Here is a 16,722-nt window from a genome sequence, read left to right as displayed (position 1 = left end):
TTATTGTTTTTGCTTTCATATTTACATATTTCACCCACCTGGAACTCATTTTCATGTAAGATGTGAACAGGATGTCTCTATTAGTCAGCTTTGCTGAAGTAACAAACAACCCTCAAAATTTTAGTGGCTTGCACCAACATATATTGCTCTTATTAATGTCAGCAACTGCAGATTTGCTACTTCAGCTCTACCCTACGGTGTTTTTTCCTTGCAGGTCCCATGTGTCTTCTCATTCTGGAAACCAGGCAGAAAAGACAGCCCTTTATGAGATATGCCATTCTTGGGGCAGAAGGAAAGAGCTAGACCCTGTTAACTTAAATAACCTCCATGGATGTGGCATACGCAAGTGCTCAAGCCAGACACAGTGAGTTGGGAACATATGCTTCTTGTACAGGGAGGCATTACAAATCATATGGCAATGGGTAGAAGTATATAATCCTCTAACAGGAAAGAATACAAATCTAATTTACAAAGTTCCTCATTTAGTTTTTTCCCTATGTGATGCCCAGTTGTCCTGCTATGATGTACTGAAAAGTCTATTCTTTCCTCAGGGATTGCTTTGCCAGCTTTGTTCAAAGACCAAGCTTCCCACTTAGCTGTGCTCTTATTTTTTTCAATTTCTTTCTTCTTGTTCCCAAACCAGATCATCTTATTACTATAGTCTTTAGCAAGTCTTCATAACTGATTAACCAAATCTACTCACTTTGTTCAGGTGTATTTTGGCTCTTCTTGGATCTTTGCCCTTCCATAGACCTTTGTTGATTTCTGTAAACACCTGTTGGGATCTTGAATGGGTTTACATTTACATCTATTGATCAATTTAGAAAGAATTGGCATCTTTACAATATTGAATCTACTAATTCATTAACATGGCTATTTTGATCTTCTTTAATTTTTTCAGTGACATTTTATAGTTTCCTGAGTAGAGGTCATTATATTTTGTCTTAGATTTATTCCTAAGTGTTTTATGCTTTAGATGATTTTTTTAATTATATATTTCCTTTCATTTTGTTTTCAGTAGTGTTTTATGCCTTTAACTTTTTTGTTAATTTCTTTTTAATGTTTATTTATTTTTGAGAGAAAGAGAGAGAGAATAAAAGAGAGAGAGAGAGAGAGAGCATGAGCATGGGAGGGGCAGAGAGAGAAGGAGACAGAGAATCTGAAGCAGGCCCCCCTGCTGTCAGCACAAAACCCCGTGTGGGTCTCCAACCTGTGAACTGTGAGATCACCACCTGAGCCGAAGTCAGATGCTCAACCGACTGAGCCACCCAGGTGCACCACCTTTATTAACTTTTAATTTATATGTGAGATCCTCTTGAGTTTATTTTGTTGCAAAAATAAATCATTTTAACTTTATGTTTTTTGAAATATTAAGCCATCTGTACCAATAGTGCTTATTAAGAGTACATCTTCAGGGGCGCCTGGGTGGCGCAGTCAGTTAAGCGTCTGACTTCAGCCAGGTCACGATCTCGCGGTCCGTGAGTTCGAGCCCCGCGTCAGGCTCTGGGCTGATGGCTCAGAGCCTGGAGCCTGCTTCCGATTCTGTGTCTCCTTCTCTCTCTGCCCCTCCCCCGTTCATGCTCTGTCTCTCTCTGTCCCAAAAATAAATAAACGTTGAAAAAAACAAAAAAAACAACAACAACAACAAAAAAAAAAAGAGTACATCTTCAGGGTGTCTGGGTAGCTCAGTCAGTTGAGCGTCCGACTTTAGCTCAGGTCATGATCTCACAGTCCGTGAGTTCGAGCCCCGCGTCGGGCTCTGTGCTGACAGCTCGGAGCCCGGAGCCTGTTTCAGATTCTGTGTCTCCCTCTCTCTCTGACCCTCCCCCGCTCATGCTCTGTCTCTCTCTGTCTCAAAAATAAATAAACATTAAAAAATAAAAAATAAAAAAAAATAAACTACATGGTGATCTTAAAAAATAAAAGAGTACATCTTCTCCCCTTTGAATGCCATCTTTATCATATACTAAATTTCCATGAATGCCCCAGTTTTTTTTGCCCCTATCCAGTTTTCATGTATTTGGCCCATCCACCAATAATCTTTAATTATATTTTATTTCCCAGGCTCTATGTCTTTGCTGGTATGTAGGCTTTTTCTTTCTCATCTCTCTGTACTTTTTCTTAGATTAAGAAATTTTTGACTCTTATTCCTGATGCATAGACATGCAATTGATTTTTGTGTATTGATGTATTTACCAACCTTGCTGAATTCTAATAATTGTAATTGTTAATTCTAATAATTTACCAGGATGTTCATTTGGATTCTCTACTGTACAACAATATTATTTACAAATGAAGTATTGCCTACCAGGAAAGCTCACTCGAGCTTTGGTGTCCAGGGTTTGTTTGTTTTTTTTTTTAAGTTTTCTTATTTATTTTTGAGAGAGAGAGAACACACACATGGCAGAGAGAGAGGGGGAGAGAGACAATCCCAAGCAGGCTCCGTGCTGTCAGCATAGAACCCAACAGGGGGCTCCAACTCATAAACTGTGAGATCATGACTTGAGCTGAAATCAGGAGTCAGATTCTTAACCAACTCAGCCACCCATGAGCCCCAGAGTCCGGGGTTTTTATTGGGGTTCCATCATGTAGGCATAGAACACTTGTGTGACCAAACTTAGTTATTCAGTGGTCAGTGTCTCTGAAAGTCAGGTGTGGTGTGGGCCAATGCCCTCACCAAAAATCACATTGTTTTGAGCCCAAGTCTGGCTCTGTGCTGCACATGGCGCCTGCTCTTTTCTCTCTCAAAACAAAAAAAAACCATTAAGAAATCACATTGTTAGTGTACCCTGTTGGGTGTGGCCTGTGGCCCCAGTTATCAGGCAAGATAACTTGCCTGTATCAGATACTTATCATGCAAGATATTCTAAAGAACTGGTCAGAGAACAGCCCTTGGTTTAGAATGTAGAGGGTTTGGGCAGCTCAAGCCAGCTGAGTTAACCCCTTACTGTACATTTTATAGAGAGGGTTTTTGTTTTTGTTTTTGTTTTTTTCAGGGAGAGTTTGTTTTCAACAGACTCCCAAGTCACTTCTAGTTTAGAACTTATGGTTTGAGACTTTTGGGATTACCTAGGTCATATGAATTTGAGTTTAGCTCTGCTTATGGGTTGGCTCTCAGTTTTAAATGATCAGTGATCATTTTACCCCTCTGTTCTGCTCAGTGCCAGTGCAACACTCCTTGAAGTCATGTGTGTGTGTATATGTACATGTGTGTTAGGGTAGTACATTTAAATTTTTCCCCTACAATGAGGGCATAATGCTGCAACAAAGGATCCTAAATGGAATAGGCAGGTTTTCCTATTAGAGTTACCAATTTTAGGGGTCTCTAGGTCTTGTCTTCTGTCCTCAAGCTTCAACAAGCCATGACTATCAACCTAAGCTTAAGTTTGCCAAGTTAGACAAATGTCCTTGAGGGAAATGTGACTTAGGTACTCTTTGAGTCCCTTTTTTCCTTTAGATATTGCCCTGGTCACTCCTTGCTGTTTTACAGTCCTATTGAGTGCTTTTCAGAATGGGCTTTTAAGGGGCACCTGGGTGACTCAGTCAGTTCAGTGTCCTATTTTGGCTTGGGTCCTGATCTTACTGTTTGTGGGTTTGAGCCCTGCATTGGGCTCTGTGCTGACAGTACAGAACCTGCTTGGGATTCTCTCTCTCTCTCTCTCTCTCTCTCTCTCTCTCTCTGCCTCTCAGTCTCTGTCCCTCCTCCACTTGCACTTTCTCTCTTAAAAATAAATAAATAAATCTTTTTTTTAATAAAAAAAAGAATAGGTTTTTAAAATATATTTAATTCTGTACTTTAGATTTTTCCTTTTTTTTTTTTTGCAGGAAAATTTAGGAGGCTAGGAAACACCTAGACATCTATACTACTGTGGTACAAGACCAGTTCATTTGTTTTCATATTTTCTTTTATAAAATAATAAAGATATTGGGATGCCTGGGTGGCTCAGTCAGTTAAGCATCTGACTCAGGTCACAATCTCACGGTTCATGGGTTCGAGCCCTGTGTTGGGCTCTGTGCTGACAGCTCGGAGCCTGGAGCCTGCTTTGGATTCTGTCTCTCTCTCTCTCTCTCTCTCTCTGCCCTTCCACCACTCATGCTCTATATCTCTCTCTGTCTCTCTCTCTTAAAATAAATAAACATTAAAAAAAATTTTTTTAAATAATAATATATTTAAGGTCATAAATTTTCCTTTGACTATGACTTTTGCCATTTCCCATAGGTTTTATTATAAATTGCTATCCTTTTGTTAATGTCTAAATACATTGTGATCTCAGGTTTTATTTCCTTTTTGATGAAGGGGATATTTTAGAAAGCATTCTTTCATTTTAACGCGGTTAAGTGTTTCTATTTTGTTATGTTTTTATATTCTTCTGTTGATTTCTAGCTTAATTGAATTGTGGGCAGAGAATGTGGCTTGTACAATCTTTATGTCTCTGGAATCTATTAAGATTTTCTTTGGGCCAAGTACATGATCAATTTTTATGGATATGCTGTAAGCAATCAAAAAGAACGTGTTTTCTCTGTTTATAGAAACCCTGTGTAAACAGGGATAAGATTTGTGCTTTAAATTAATGTGCTTTTCTCTTTCACATTTCCATATTTGTGTTTTTCTTCCACTGCCCAGAGTAATCTGTTGCCTTAGGTGAAAATTTGGACAGTTACAGCAGGGTAAAAAGAGAGAGTGGTAGTCTATGTTCAGCTTTTGAACCAAAATAGAATTTTTTAAAATCTAAAGTAGAACAATATTCTTAAAAATCAAGCTTTCACCAGAGAGAAAAGGATTTTCTAAATTCCTTATGTTCATTAGCATATCCAAATACAGGCCTCAGGGATTTTTGCATGCTGCGGTTAAAGTAAACCACAAGTAGACAGAACTCAGTCTGTGAAGTCCTTGTTAGGAGATCACTTTTTCTGTCTTGCTCTTGTCTGCTGTAGTGGAAAAGGGAAAAGACTGTGTTCTGACCACCTTATTCTGGCTATCATCTTGGACAGAGTGGTTTTGAGGGTGATATTGGTCTTGATGGTAGGGCATAGTGGCTTCAAGCAATAAGATGTCAGAAAAGCTGGAATAAAAAAAGAAGGAGGTGGCGCCTGGGTAGTTCAGTCAGTTGAGCTTCCGACTCTTGATTTTGGCTTGGGTCATGATCTCATGGTTTGTGAGTTCGAGCCCCGCGTCCAGCTCTGCACTGGCCATGTAAGCCTACTTGAGATTCATTCCTTCTCTCTCTCTCTCTCTCTCTCTCTCTCTCCCTCCCCCACCTCAAAAATAAATAAATAAACACTTTAAAAGAAAAGAAACGAGAAAGAAAAGCTGTCATCAGAGTGGACTTGTACCTCCCTTCCATTTAGAACTGTTAGGAGCGTCTACCACTTAAGAGTGGCCTCCTCACCGTCATGTGGGGACAAGCCAGACTGTGATAATATAAGCATGGTCCTGTGGTGAAGGTAGGCAGAGAAAGGGCACAAGTTGGACCCCTTGTCTCCCTCAACCTCTGTGTGGTGTGGAAGCAGTCAGAAGTTCCCATATCCCCTCCAAAGTGGGTGGCTGGCTTCCAGAGTGAGGGTTGAGCTGACCTGGTCCCAGAAGCTGTAGGTGGATGGCAAAAGCTAGAGGTCTGATGTTAGTTTGGCGTGGAAGAACGTGCAAACCAGGCTTCCAAATCCTAAGCAGGGCTGTTAGAGCCTGCCTGAGTTCAGAGGAGGATAAGGAGGCTACCAGCCACAGACCTAAGCAGTGGATTCCCCCTAATTAGGTACATCAGGGACATCATTACAGAAACCTGGTGACTCTGAAGGCAACACCGGGTCCTGCCCACATAGATCCAAGCCCTCTCTGCTGAACCGCAGATATCCTTTTGAGAATGGTAGGGTGTGGAAGAAGAAATGCAGAACTCTGAGTATACACCCCAAAGAGACTAAAAGACCCAAGACAGACTGAGGTACCATTAGTTAGCAAAGGTAAGAACCACTCCTTTTAGTGCCAATGAGGAAAAGCTGGTGAGGAAGATTCGCTCATTATAAGGAATTGAGAAGCTACAGTTTTTAGACATAACTAAGTAGTTGTGAGTGCAAATGTGTGACTTCCTTAACACCCCGTTTCTCTGGGGCACATCAGATTGCTGCTTGTCTTATTCAAGTCCCTCATCTACCATTTGTCAATGTGAGCTGTCAAATTATTAAAGAGAAGTATTACCCCCTCCCCACTGAGAGTAGTTTTATCAACATTTCCGTTTCTGAGCAATTTTGCCATAAATACTTTTCTGTGTTGATGTTTGGTAACAACATATCAACATATATTTTCTTTGATGGGCTCTATTATTTATCCTTATAAAATATTCATTTCTGTCACATTTAATGTTTTTGGCTTTGAAATCTATCCTATCAGATGGTAACTTAGGGAGTCCTGCTTACTTTGTGTATTAGTTTCCTAGAACTACCCTAACAAAGTGCCAAATACTTGGTGGCTTAAAACCATGGAATTTTTTTTTTAACATTTATTTATTTTTGAGAGACAGACAGAGTATGAGTGGGGGATGGGCAGAGAGTGAGGGAGACGCAGAATCCAAAGCAAGCTCCAGGCCTGAGCTGTCAGCACAGAGCCCGACACGGAGCTCGAATTCACAGACCAAACTGTGAGACCATGACCTGAGCTGAAGTCAGACGCTCATCTGACTGAGCCAACCCAGGCACCCCCACAGAATTTTTTAAGATTTTTTATTTATTATTTATTCATTTATTTATTTTGAGAGAGAGTGTGTGTTCACGTGTGAGCAGGGGAGGGTAAGAGAGAGAGAGAATCCCAAGCAGGCTTAGCATGGAGCCTGAAGCAGGGCTCAAACCCACAAACTGTGAGATCATGACCTGAGTCGAAATCAATAGTCGGGACACTAACCTGACTGAGCCACCTAGGCGCCCCAAAGATTTTTTATTTTTAAGTAATCTCTACACCCACTGTGGGGCTTGAACTCACAACTCTGAGATCAAGAGCTGCATGCTCTTCTGACTGAGCCAGCCAGGTACGCTACAAACCACAGTTTATTGTCTCACAGTAGTGGAGGTTGAAAGCCTGAGATCAAGGTGTCAATAAGGCCATGGTCCTTATCTCTTCTAGCCTCTGGTGTGTGTTGGCAATTCTTGGCTTATAAATGCATCACTGCAGCCACATGGCCATCTTTTGCCTTTGTGTCTTCACATGGTCTTCCCTCTGTGCGTGCCCATGTCTGCTTCCAAATTTCACCATTTTATAAGGATACCTGTCCTACTAAATTGAGGCCCACCCTAATGACTCCATTCTAATTTGATTACCTCTGTAAAAACTCCATATCCAAATAAGGTCTCATTCTGAAGAACCAAATACAGTATGTTCTGAGGATTAAGACTCCCACATATCTTTTGAGGGGTTTATGATTCAAGCCATAACGCTTTGTGTTTGCATGATCTATTTGACTCTTTATTTCCAATTTTTATCATTTTGTTCCTAGTACATTTTTTTTGACAGAAAATATTTAAGAGTCTATTTTTATAGAGAATTCAATCCATTTATATAAATTTTAATGCTTTCATCTTATTTTACATCTACTAATATACTTTACTGTTACCTCTTTTCTCCTTTCCTGAATTCTGCTGGGTTAATCAACTCGTAACTATACTTCCCATCAAGATGAAACTGTTTGAATGCTTAATTTTTTTACTTCTTTCATTCTCTCCTTCCTCTTTGCCCCCATTTCTGTTTTTCTTTTTATTAAACTAATATAAAATTTTAGTTTCAGATTATTTTTACATACTTCCTTATAGAATGGCTCTTTCTGTTGCCAAGAATCTTTTCTTAATCCTTACACAGCAGTTTGCAATCATATCAGCATCAGCCATTTAGATTTAATTGTGTTTAGTTTATGGTTTACCACTGTTTCATATATTATAGTCTAACCCTATTTTGAGATCTTTGTTTTGAATTTTATTTTTATTTGGTTGGAATACTTCCCAAGCAATTTCTTGGAAATTTCTTCAGAAAGAGCATATGTCTATATATTTTTTGTGCCATTGTATGTCTGAAAAAAGTCTGTCTTTTGTTTTCATATATAATAATAACTTGGCTCAAAATAGGAATCTCAACTCATGGTCCTTTTCTTTCAAATGCATCTAAATGTTGTTTCCTTATATGCAGATGAGAAATCTGAACCTGGCCTGATTATCTTTTCATTTGGGCAATTACATCTCTGTCTGAAAGCTTGTAAGATCTCCTCTTCATTCTTAGGGTTTAGAAATTTCACTGAGATGTGGCCAGGTTGGTTTTTTTTCCTGAATTCTGCCCACCACTTTATGAGTTTTTTCTTTCTTTTAAAAATTTTTTTTAATGTTTATTTATTTTTGAAGGAGAGAGAGAGAGACAAAGCATGAGTGGTGGAGGGGCAGAGAGAGAGGAGGACACAGAATCCAAAGCAGGCTCTAGTCTCTGAGCTGTCAGCACAGAGCCCCGTGTGAGGCTCCAACTCATGAACAGTGACATCATGATCTGAGCTGAAGTTGGTTGCTTAACTGACTGAGCCACCCAGTCAGTTTTCAACTGAAAACTGACTTTTCAACCTGAAAAAATTTTTTAGTTCAGAAGAGTTTTTTCTCTATTTTCTTTTCTTTCTTTCTTTCTTTCTTTCTTTCTTTCTTTCTTTCTTTTTATAATTTTACCTGCTACAATCATTGTTTTTATCCATCTGGAACTTTTATGATTCCCAGGACCTTTGGCTTTGCCTTTCATGGATCACCTTTTTACTTTTGATTTCCCTTTATCATTTTGCTCAAGGATGCGAGATAAAGATTCCATTTATATGTTCAGATCATTCATTTTCCTTTCATCATCATCCATTCTCTTTTATACCTCTCTTGAATTTTTTGGTAACTTTTGTTTCAATATAGTTTTTAAAGTACAGAAAAGTTTCAAGAAAAGTATAAGACATCCCTCTTACCAATTGTTTATGGTTTTGCCCCATTGTCTGTGAAATTTTTAAGGAATCATATTTTAAATTTCTGTTTATTCATAGATAGTTTATAGTATTTGTTGCTGTCACAAATAAAGAAATTTTTATTATGTTTTCTGGATGGTTATGTTTGGCATATATGAAAGTTGGTGGGGGAATATTTATCTAGTAATCAGACTTGTTATTAAACTTTCACATTATTCCTACATTTTTCAATTCGTTTTTTTGTATTTTCTTAGTGGATGACCATATCAACTACAAATAATGACAACTTTATATTTTTCTTTCCTATAATTGAATGTCTTCCTACTTCCTTATGTTATTATTTTGACAAGGGTCTTCAGAATAATGTTGAATAACAAACACCCTGATCCTCCTGGTCTTATTCCTGATCTTAATGGGCTTTCCCAAGAAATTGAGGAATGTCCCCTGGCATTCACACACATAAAGAGTGATATTTGCTATTAGTTTTTGAAAAATGTCCCTTCTCAAGTTAAAGAAGTCCCATGTATTTTTAGTTTAAGAGTTTTGATTAATAATTGATGTTAAATTTCATCAGATCTCTCTTCTGTACTTACTATAATGAGCACATAATTTTTCTTATGCAATCTATTAATATAGTGAATCACATTAATAAATTTCCCAATGTTTAACCATCTTTACATCCAGGGCATACTGCTCATTGCTCAAAGCATATTCATCCTTGTGACATTGAGCTATGGCCTTCCTTTCCCCTGACTGTCCTGGTTTTACTGTCATAGTCACATAAGCTTCCCATCTTTTCCTATGCCCTTAAAAACATTTAAAATCAACTAAGAATATAAGGTGATAAAAGTTTGAGGAGTTAATAAATCTCTTGAAGGCCAAATCTAGAAAGTTAAAGTGAAAAGTAATGACAATAAAAATGTCCTTTACTCTTCTTACTTTTTGAGAACAAAATCTTTAAACATATCAGCTGATTTTCAGACATCCACTGGTCAGGGCCTCATGGACACCAAACCAAGGAAAAAGCATTGTCATTTCAGAAGTGTCAGAAACTTAGATTGGCCAAGTACTAAAAAATGTATGTAGCTTATAAAGTCTAATAGTACTAAAAGTGATAGAAGCAAAAACAAAAAACAATCACTGTCCTTCCTTCCTCTGCCTCCTCAGCCCCAAAGGCATCCTTTGATGTTTCTTCTGTTGTCACCATATTTCCAAGTCAAAAATTGAATGCTGCTTCTTTTGGTTCTTGTATATAATCTATTGCTTCCCTATTATGGTAGCTGAAGATCTTAACTTTCAAAAACTTTCTACTCTTTTCCCCATTCTTTGAAAATAGCTGTATCTTTTTTTTAAAAGAAAAATCCATAGTCATCTTTATGTTAAGTAAATCTTACACACTGCTGAGCTGAATGGTAATGCTCTTTTTTTTTAATTAATTTTATTTTTTAAATTTACATGCAAATTAGTTAGCATATAGTGCAACAATGATTTCAGGAGTAGATTCCTTAATGCCTCTTACCCATTTAGCCCATGCCCCCTCCCATAACCCCTCCAGCAACCCTCTGTTCTCCATATTTAAGAGTCTCTTATGTTTTGTCCCCCTCCCTTGTTTTATATTATTTTTGTTTCCCTTCCCTTATGTTCATCTGTTCTGTGTCTTAAAGTCCTCATATGAGTGAAGTCATATGATATTTGTCTTTCTCTGACTAATTTCTCTTAGCATAACACCTTCTAGTTCCATCCACGTAGTTGCAAATGGCAAGATTTCATTCTTTTTGATTGCCGAGTAATACTCCATTGTGTGTGTGTGTGTGTGTGTGTGTGTGTGTGTGTGTGTGTGTGTTACATACCACATCTTCTTTATCCATTCATCCATTGATGGACATCATTTGGGCTCTTTCCATACTTTGGCTATTGTTGATAGTGCTGCTATAAACATTAGGGTGCATGTGCCCCTTCGAAACAGCATACCTGTATCCTTTGGATAAATACCTAGTAGTGAAATTGCTGGGTCATAGGGTAGTTCTATTTTTAATTTTTTGAGGAACCTCCTTAATGTTTTCCAGAGTGGCTGCACTAGCTTGCATTCCCACCAGCAGGGCAAAAGAGATGCTCTTTCTCCACATCCTTGCCAACATCCGTTGTTGCCTGAGTTGTTAATGTTAGCCATACTGACAGGTGTGAGGTGGTATCTCATTGTGGTTTTGATTTGTATTTCCCTGATGATGAATGATGTTGAGCACTTTTTCATGTATTGGTTGGCCATCTGGATGTCTTCTTTGGAGAAGTGTCTATTCATGTCTTTTGCCCATTTCTTCACTGGATTATTTGGTTTTTGGGTGTTGAGTTTGATGAGTTCTTTATAGATTTTGGATCCTAACCCTTTATCTGATATGTCATTTGCAAATATCTTCTCCCATTCTGTTTGGTTGCCTTTTAGTTTGGTAATGCTTTTATTACATTTCCTTTCCTGCAAGTTGCTTTGATTTTTTTGTTGTTATTCTTTGCCTCATCTTTTCATTTGCTTACTTTTCCCTGAACCTATTGCTAAGTCTTCTAATATTCCCCAATAGCTCTGTAGAGTGCCTCTCAGTACAATTTCCCACGCCGTCAAATCTATTGGATAACCTCCCTTTCCATATGCCTCCTGCCAATCTGCTGTGATGCTCCCCTGGCCAAGGCACAACACTCAGCCTGTGAGTCCCTTTACTCCTTTCCTGCACTGGGTGCTCTGCTTTGTGTTTTCCTGTCTTCTTTCTTGATTTAGTCCCTCCTTTTGATGAAACACATATTCCAGTAGCTTCCTGTGAAAGGCCCTGGTAGTTTTAATCCTTTCCACTTGGACCTAGTACCTGAAACTCTGCTGAAAAGTTTTGAGACTTTGCATGACTGGCAATATCTTTATTATGTCATCATGCTCAATTTTCCAGGCCATAGCATTCTAAGTGGAAATTAATTTTGTGGGCATTATTCCTTTTCCTTCTGGCTTCTAACATTACTACTGATAGGTCACCATGATAATCTACTTATTCCCAATGCACCATATGTGATTGTTTTTTCTCTCTGAAAACTTTTAGGATGTTCTTGTCTCCAGTAAGAATAAGTAATATTGTGAAAAACTTCTGTGTGTCCAGAGACTACTCTTCCACTCTGATGTTATTCAGCCATGTGATCCTCCAACAACCCTATGAGGTTGTTGCTACTATAATTATTCTCATTTTACAGAAGTGGAAAACATGACACAGATAGATGAGGTTATTTTCCTCCTAGGGTTTATATCCAGCCCAACTCTACATACTCTTAACCACTATTCTTAGCTTCCTACGAATGCAAAGTTTCAGGCACTAGGTCCAAGTAGTAAGGATTAACACCACCTGCAGTTTGGCCCCTTGATCTATGCACAAGGTCAACTAACTAGGAAGCGGTTTCTCTGTATTAGCCTGCCTTGGACGTTTCCTAACAGGAACCAGCCAGTAGCACTTTTTACAGCCAGCAGGCAGGGAGCCTCCAAAGACAGAGCAGGTATCATTTTCAGCACGGTCTTTTACTACTTACAGCCAATGAGGAGCCTTGCAGAGGGTGAATCACTACTTGTAAGGCTGATGCAGCACCAGTCTTGACAATAGCAAGCACTCCCCTTTGTGACGTCCTGAGGTGTCTTGCACCCAGATGCTGCTAGTTGTTCATGCCTTATCTTCTGTACCTACTGTAGTCCTAGTGATTTTCCTCTTCTTATCTTTTAGAATACCACTGTAGGTGTCCATCATTGGCACATGGTTGATCTGTGTGTGATATTCTTTGTATTTTTTTGTTAACTTTTCCCACATTTGCATCTTCCTACCTAGACTGTGGACAGAACTATCTTATACATCTTCTAAGTCGTTGTAGCGACAAAGAGACAACATATATATACACATACATGCATATGTGTGTGCACTTGCCTTTTAAAGGCCTTTTATCATAGAACTAACATATCTTCATGCTAAAAAAATTAAAACAGTAAAGAAGGGTAGAAAATAAAAGTTACATTTTCTCAATTCTTTTGAGTCTCCCAAACTCCTGCTTGTATCTCCTGCCATCTCACTGCCTATTTCCACTCCACAGAAACAGCTCCATCCAGAAATTTTCTATGTATATAATAGCATATATATGTATTATATCTTTTAACATAAATGGGATCATGTGATGCATACAGTTCTGAAACTTGGCAGTTTCATTTGTTGTATTATTAACATCTTTCTGTAGCTGCAAATTCTTCCCCTTTCAAACAGCTGTGTAGTATGAATGAATCAATTTTTTAAAATCAGTCATCTATTGATGGGCATTTAAGTCCCATCTAGGTTGGGGTTTTTTGTTGTTGTTGTTTGCTTTGCTATTACAATCAATCTTGCAATGAGCTTCCTTGTAAAAACATCTGTAATCACTAATGCAAGCATATTTATAAATGAATTCATTGAAGTGGAACTTCTGGGTCAAAAGGTATATGCACTTGAAACTGTGATAAGTACAGCCACACTTATTTCCATGAAAGCTATTCCAAATCTGCTCTTACTGTGTCTAAGAGGGCTTCTTTCCTTCCATCATATCCAATTCCAGATCACATAGCTTTTTAATGTTCCTTTATCTACTTTGGAGAGAAATTTGCATCTCTTCGTCATTTCAATTTCTCTAATAATGATTGAAATTGAGCATATTTTTGGATATTTGTTGGCTACTGGTCTCACTTTTTTGCACTGGGCTGATTTTCATGTTCTCTGGCCATTTTCTAGTGGGCTATCCATTGGTTTGTTGGTTTTACAAGAAGTTTGTTCATTGTCTTGTGGCTTTTTTTGTTGGTGGTGTTGTATTCATGAAATTAGTCCATTACCTGTTATGTGTATTGCCAGTATTTTCCCTAGTTTATTGTCTATGGTTTAACCCTGTTTTTTCACTTTGTTACTTCTTATGCATGTATGGACATGGGGATGTATATGAACTAAGGCAACTGAAAAGAATAGAGGCTTGTTGAAACTCCCCAAGCTCATAGGAGTAAAGAGGATGAGGGGGCAGAGAACTTTCCAAGCTCTATTGCTCATGTGCATTTGCTCATTTTACGAGAATCTGCCTTACAGAGCAGCTAGGAAGCAACCATTATCTAAACTTAAGACTCCTGTTTACATAGTGTTCAGTAAAAAAAAAAAAAAAAAAAAAGGCAATAAAATAATCTACAAAAATACATTATGAGATAAAAACTAGCTTTCTCCTCCTCCACCCTACCCCAAGAAAGATTCTGGGATATCCAGGATTGAATGACATATTACTGTGAAACTTGTCCATGCCAACTCTTGGAACCAACTTAATTCTCATCAGCCACTATAATTTATTAACAGTGAGGTGAGAAAAGACATGAATCAGCTTAATGTGATATAAGTAGGGCGTTGCCATAGCAACAAGATGCAGTCTGTTTTCTACTATTTATGTATGGTTTATTTTCTCCAGAGCCTCTGAGTTATTGCTTGAAACAAATGGAATGAGAAACATCTTGTTCTGAACACCGTCCCCCACCCCTTAGAGTGTATGTGTATATAAAACCACATTTTTTTCCATGAGAGAAAAAAAACAAAAACACAAAATTAAAAAAAAAATTATGTTTATAGCAAAAAACTAACTACATAGTTTCCAATTCACTGTGATTTTACAGAACCCAAATGCTTTTTTTTAATTTTCACCTCTGAGACACACTATTCCTCACTGAAACCTCTGGGAAAAAACCCAAAACACATGCTAGAAGCAAACCCAAAGCTAATATTGTTTCTCAAAGGAAACATTCATATTTTCTACCCAGACCTCAGGACTGGCTGGAACCAACTCCCCACTCCTAAAAGAGCACACTAAGAGTGAGCAGACTAAGCCTAGTGACAAGTTTTTATTTCACTTGATCTCAAAAATTCAATAGAAAAGTCCAATCCAGGGAGGAAGCAAGGCTTGAGTTAGTGAGTCAGTCTACTTCCAGAGGGCACCACGGATCCTTTAGGAAGGAATCTTACCAGCCAGTAAACAGCCCCAACCTTGCCTGAAATACCTTGCAAGGAACAAGCACAGTTCATGAAGGATCCCTTTCATTTCCCGTGCTTTCCACTTTCCCTTGAGGATATAGATTCAGTTTTTAATTTTTTTAATGTTTATTTATTTTTGAGAAAGAAAGAGAGAAACAGCATGTGCGGAGGAGGGGCAGAGGGAGAGAGACACACACACAGAATCCAAAGCAAGCTCTAGGCTCTGAGCTGTCAACACAGAGCCCGATGTGGGCCTCAAATTCATGAGCCACGAGATCATGACCTGAGCCGTGGGGCTCAAACTCATGAGCTGTGAGATCATGACCTGAGCCAAAGTCAGACACTTAACCACTGAACCACCCAGGTGCCCCATAGATTCAGATTTTAGATGGAGTTGGTTATCTCCAGGCCATGGAAGAAGTCAGGGTTGCAGCTGAGCAGAAAGGGAAACAGGAATGAAGTCCTTTCATTGCCCTTTTTCCTCACCCTAACTCCTGGTTCCTATCACAATTGCCCCCATGCTCTGTAGAGACAGAAGGAGGCCTAAAACACAGGAGAAATTTAACTCTCAGTATCTTCACTCAACATTAAACATGAATTGATGTTTATTTGGCTATTTTATTTGAATCTTTCTGTCACTTCATAAGTTTAGCAAATCTTCCCAATCAGATCCTCGTGGCTGCCACCAGGCTTCTATGCTTGGCTGGGGGTTCTGCTGAAGAAGCCCAGAAATGACCAGTAGCACTCACCTTTCATGTAGATGCCTCCCAGATCTCAGATTCTAACATGCTCACCTTCAGGATTTCCAAATCCTACTGCTCCTCAGATACTCCTCTACTGCTTAGGTCTGGGAAGAAGGGAAATGGTGGGAGAATATTATAACCACTTCGGTGTCTGGGAAAGACCCTTCTCCCCACCCCATCTTCTGCTGGATTTAGGATGTCATTCAAGTGAATTCAAGCAGTTCTATGTTAGCCAGGCTCATTAGTCCATAGGTCCTGGATATCACCATATGACACCCTCGTCATTGGTAACCCACTGTGATTTACCACTAAGAGAGCATCTAATTCATACCATACTAGAATCTTCCTTTGAGTCATTTTCCTTCAAGGTTTGAAGCACTTTTGGCTATATTGAGCAGTGGAGTATCTTATTTATTTTTTAGGTATAATTTACATACAGTAAAGTGCAAAAATCCTAAGTTTGAAGAATTTTACTTATGTGTATACGCATAACCACCCACCAGGCCAATATACAGAACATTTCCAACACTTCAAAAGCTTCCCTATGATCCCTTCCAGTCTCAGCCCCTCCAAAGGTATATGCTATTCTGATTTCTATCATCAACACTTAGTTTTTCTTATTCTTGAAATTATATAAATGAAGTCATATAAACTTTTTTGTATCTGGCTTCTTTTACTCAGCATAATGTCATCTGTGAATGATATTATATGAGTCATTCATTTATTTTTAGCTGCATAGTACCCTACTCTATGAATATCCCACATTATATTTGTCCATTCTCTTACCGATGAACATTTGAGGGTTTCCTGTTTCAGGCTATTGTGAGTAATTTGGGACTTTATGGATATTCTTATATATCTCTTTTGATGGGCATTGCAATTATACAGAATTGAATTGGTGAATCACAGGTAGGTTTAGGCTTGGTAGTTACTATCAAATTTTCCAAAGTTGTTGAACCAATTTACACTCCCAACACATCCTTGGTA

At 38.5% G+C, this 16,722-nt stretch overlaps 1 long non-coding RNA gene across 1 annotated transcript in view; it reads left to right on the top strand.

Annotated features, from left to right (window-relative positions):
• The first annotated feature begins 248 nt into the window (after positions 1-248).
• The window catches only part of LOC125162417 (uncharacterized), a 73,792-nt gene continuing 57,318 nt past the window's right edge, over positions 249-16,722 (top strand). The window contains exon 1 of the long non-coding RNA XR_007151035.1: positions 249-364. This is a non-coding gene — a long non-coding RNA (uncharacterized LOC125162417). The remainder of the gene's footprint in view (positions 365-16,722) is intronic.

The sequence above is a fragment of the Prionailurus viverrinus genome, chromosome A3, assembly GCF_022837055.1.
Source record: "Prionailurus viverrinus isolate Anna chromosome A3, UM_Priviv_1.0, whole genome shotgun sequence".
Taxonomy (NCBI): Eukaryota; Metazoa; Chordata; class Mammalia; order Carnivora; family Felidae; genus Prionailurus; species Prionailurus viverrinus.
This window is presented reverse-complemented; position numbering and strand designations above follow the sequence as displayed.